Genomic DNA, 4,851 nt, shown 5'->3' on the forward strand with positions numbered 1-4,851 from the left:
ACACATCTCTTTTATCTTTCCCGTGAAAAAAAAACACATCTCTTTTCTGTCCGACACAACCCGAGCACAAGGAAATAGCTAATTTTCCATCGGTTGGTTAGACACAAGCACGAACGCGACTCAAGACTCAACACGCATGCAATCACAAACAAACAAGGATACGAGGCCACAACACCACACATCACGTGCTTAGACTTCCAAATTAGACAGATGCAAATAAGGCATAGATGGGACAAAAACTGTACATGGTGTCGTCAAGAGCAACCCGGCCAAAGCAAACCCACATAAACGAATCATGCTGGCCACACAAGCAGACATCCAAGAAGTAGAAGTCAAAAAAAGGGCAACTCAAACAAGCCACAAAGAACATGGAAGTCTGTCGGTAAGACGAAGCGCGACTCGACGCCCCACAAGTATTGCTCAGCAAAGCAGGGATCAAGTTTAATGCAACATGCTACTCGGCGTCCAACAAAGTCACGCCCAACCACTACTGATCTGAATCATCAAGTTTAGTAAGTAAATTCACTTATTCTGTATAACATCTTCATATGTACTTTATCAATTGACAACTAATTCCTATAGATTTTAAGGAAAAATACTATGGCCTGCAAGAACTAGAGCGACTTTTGATGACCAGCCACACAAGTAGACATCCAAGAGGTAGTAGTCAGGAAAAAGGGCAACTCAAACAAGCCACCAAGAACATCGAAGTATGCCGGTAAGACGAAGCGCGAAGGAAGCCCCACAAGTATTAGTCAGTAAAAACCACCACGGGCCGTGTAGCTCGATGTCTGATGAAGCAAGGCCAGACACTTCATGCGGCCTAAAACTCGACATCCAACAAAGTCATGCCCAACTGCTTCTCACCTGAATCATCAGGTTTTGTAAGTAAACTCACTTATTCTGGATAACATCTTCATATGCACTTTATCAATTGATAACTAAGTTTCTATTGATCTGAAGGCAAAATACTATGGCGTGTAATAAGTTGAGCGACTTAATGACAAGGGGACAAAATTGGAACATTTAAGTGTAAGTGATGAGAATGTATTCAATCCAACAACTGATGAGCTTATTAGCCTAGATATGATCTTGATGGATGAACAATTATGCTCTTTTAACTGCAAATTATTCCGCATTTTCAACAACTGTTACCAAGTTTAATTGTTTCTTTTGGTATGGCCAGACAAATCACACTACAATCTAGAAGAATCTAATAGACAATTTTAGATCAAAGATCAAAGAGCAATGATCATATATATTTATGCATTCAACAATTTTAAGGTTCTGGAAATCACGAAATATTGCCCAGTGAGAAAACATGCCCGCGTTGCAACAGGAGTAAGAAATCCTCGGACGCCCTTAGCAACCCATTGTTACTCGACTGTACAAACGTAGATGTGGTAATTGATTGGAAGTGCTAATGAATAAATACTACAAAATAACCACAAAATTAAGTATACCTACACATGTCCATAGCAGGCCATACAGTGACATACAACATACCAAAAGGATCAATTTGCAAAAAATGTATTTTGGCATACAATACAAAGGTAAAGGAGATGAAAAGAGCGCGGGGAGTTTTTCCAAATTGTTACTTTGAGTTTGCTACCATGGTCATACTACAAGAACAGACAGAAACGGATATACAATGCTCAGGTATGTTTATAGTTGTAATTAAGACTTTCAACTAATTAAATTTCTAATGGTTATATTTTTAATATTCAAATTTACAGATGCCATCATATTACTTATTCAAGTAAAGCCAGTGGAAACAAGAATAAAAGTAAAGGACCCACAAGATTTATATATCCATGAGATTGAGATTCAAATACGAGAGGAAGTGCATCATGCATTCGCATGTCCAAATTTTAACTGAACCTCCGCCATGTGGTTAGCACTAATTTCTATAATTACACTCTTTAGTTCTGATGAAATCAGAGTCACATTACAGAGAAAGATAGCTTATCTTTTAACCGAGGATGTAATCGGCAACTAAACTGTCCTTATTGTGACCTCGACCATGGTGTAGAAATTTAATGATATGTCCAATTACAAAAATATATAAACATCTGGATATAACCGAAACATAGGAACTTCTTGATAGGTATGAACCATTATGTTTGATAGTTCTCGACTCAATAGTGACTCGCATTTTGTTCATTGATGTATAATAAAATTATTCTTAATTACTCCATACATGTAGGCACTCAGCACCAAAAACATTACCAAAGATATAGTAAGAGTACTTAACAGGATAAAAGATACTTATTACTCCCTCTGTACCAAAATATATGATGTTTTTCCAGTTCAAATTGAACTACAAAAACGTCGTATATTTTGGTACAGAGGTAGTAGATTATATGGGTGTGAATATTAGAACTATCAAAAGCATGTCATGTTGTAATTTTCTGAAAGGCATGCACTTTTATCAGTTTATGGTTCCTGTGGGCACAAAAGGTTGTCGTAATTCAGGAATAAAGAACACATACAAAAAATACGTGTACTGCCCTACAACATTTGTAAACGTGGCACAGACCTTTACTCATGCCTGAAAACTCTACCCTTAGAAAACAATATTTCAGAAGCTAGGCAAGAAACCATGTGTCAAGAAGACTAGCCGCAGGTAAAATTACTGAACTTAAAAACTAAGCTGCATGTCTCACGTGAGGCTGATGCTTTTGCTACCCAACTCAGCATATGTGCATTTAAACCTCCTTTTTTACTATCAAACAAAAAATGGATGCGAGAATCGCTTGCTAGGTTGAGATCAACTCTATGGAGTACATTATCCTGTCAGGACCGGGATATAGGCGCCCGAGGAAAAATGGAAAGACCGGTGATTGGTTGGCTGAAGCTTGATGTAGATGCCTCTTACATTGCTGAAACAGGGGTGTCGAGCTCAGAGGCAGTGGCCCGAATAGTTGGGGATCGATTGTGTTCTCTGCAGGTCGCTTGGTGGCTAACTGCTTGGATGCGGAGGAATCAGAAATTCATGCATGTAATAAGTATTAAATCCCAAATGATGACATATATACAGTTGGTGTTTCCCCCAAAATCCATATATTTGCTTTACTCTGATCTCCACTACAGAAGTTGTGCTATGAGTTTTGTTTGGCAATGAAATGACAAAACTTATTCTGAAATCTAGATCATTCCCCTTCACCAAATCGTATATGGTTGCAGAGAACACTTACATTTGGTAGGAGTCCAACATCACCAGCTATCAGGGCAACAACTAAGCAGCCGCCCACAGATGTTGGTCACATCTTGCTCATATTCTCCCATCCGGGAGCTACCCCAGTACCTCCGCCACGCCACCAAGATCCAGAACCTCCGCCACCGCCGCGAGCCTCCGGACATGAGAAGTTTGAGCAGCGCATCCCGCACTCCCCCTCGCCATCTACGAGGTCGTCGAGATCCATGCACAGACTGGGGATTAGTTTCCTGATGCCCACCATTGACGCATGTGGATGAGAAGCTTGGTGGGGATTGCACGCCGTGAGAGGAGAGTTCTATCTAGATGAACTGTACGGGCTGTTTTAACTTGCAGAAAAAATGACACGAAGTGGTTTTTTTTTTCTGAGACAAACACGAAGTGGTTTTTTTAGACAAACACGAAGTGGTAGTTGTTGTCTCAATAATTGTCCGGCCTGCATGCAAACCGATGGGCCTGTATGGGCTTGATACATGGGCTATGCAAAACTAACTTCATGTAGAGTAAATAATATTACTCATTTTCTAAATCCCTTCAATCACATGAAGAAAACAAATGTTACGATATGTATTATACCTAAAATAGAATTTAAAATCGATAAAAATATATCTGTCGGTACCAAGTCAAAATTATATAATATACATAGTCTGAGTAAAATATGTATACATATTTGTACTTCATTTATTAAAACATCATGTCTATTTTTGGTACACAGTTCAATATTGCTATATTGGATTAGTGGAACCACATGAAAAATAAGGCCCGAAAACTAAAATGATTATATGGGAATAATCAAAAAACGAATAACCATATCAAGTTGGAAAATGTGCAAATAAAGTAATTCATCATACAACAATATAAACATGTGTAGAATGTAAGTTAAAAATTGTTCATGTGCCTAAACAAAAATATCAAAAGGCAAATCATTTATTGTGAATATAAATATATTAATTCTAGCCGCGCTAATGCGCGGGCGCACCCGCTAGTTTTATTTAAATATGGGTTCTTCACCATAACTACCTACACAATATTTGTCACAACCCGAACATTTTAGTTTTAACATTTGAAAACTTTTGTTGTTTGCCTTGATTTTGAATTTGAATTTGAATCGGTTTTGAATCAACGCGAGTTTAACAACAGTAACTGAGGTGACGTGGCATCATTGCGAGGGGGTTACTGTAGCTCAATTACCCGGGCGTCACCATGCCTTCCGGGGCATTCCCAAGCTTAGGCTTTTGGTTATCCTTGAATTTTACCTTGGGGTTCCTTGGGCATCCCCAAGCTTAGGCTCTTGCCACACCTTATTCCATAGTCCATCAAATCTTTACACAAAACTTGAAAACTTCATAACATAAAACTTAACAGAAAACTCGTAAGCTCCGTTAGTATAAAAAAATAAATCACCACTTAGGTATTGTTGTGAACTCATTCTAAATTCATATTGGTGTTATATCTACTGCATTCCAACTTCTCCGTGGTTCATACCCTCCGATACTACTCATAGATTCATCAAAATAAGCAAACAACACAATGAAAACAAAATCTATCAAAAACAGAACAATCTGTAGTAATCTGTATCATTCGAATACTTCTGTAACTCCAAAAATTCTGAAATAAATTGTTGGACCTGAGGA

General features: G+C 38.3%; 1 long non-coding RNA gene across 1 annotated transcript; it reads right to left on the bottom strand.

The window, feature by feature from the left end:
* Positions 1–491: 491 nt before the first annotated feature.
* Positions 492–3,574, bottom strand: LOC123077340 (uncharacterized). Its single transcript, XR_006436528.1, has 2 exons — positions 3,198–3,574; positions 492–867 (listed from the first exon to the last, which is right to left on the bottom strand). It is a non-coding gene; the product is annotated as an uncharacterized lncRNA (long non-coding RNA).
* Between the last annotated feature and the right edge of the window lie 1,277 nt (positions 3,575–4,851).

The sequence above is a fragment of the Triticum aestivum genome, chromosome 3D (genome assembly GCF_018294505.1).
Source record: "Triticum aestivum cultivar Chinese Spring chromosome 3D, IWGSC CS RefSeq v2.1, whole genome shotgun sequence".
Classification (NCBI taxonomy): Eukaryota; Viridiplantae; Streptophyta; class Magnoliopsida; order Poales; family Poaceae; genus Triticum; species Triticum aestivum.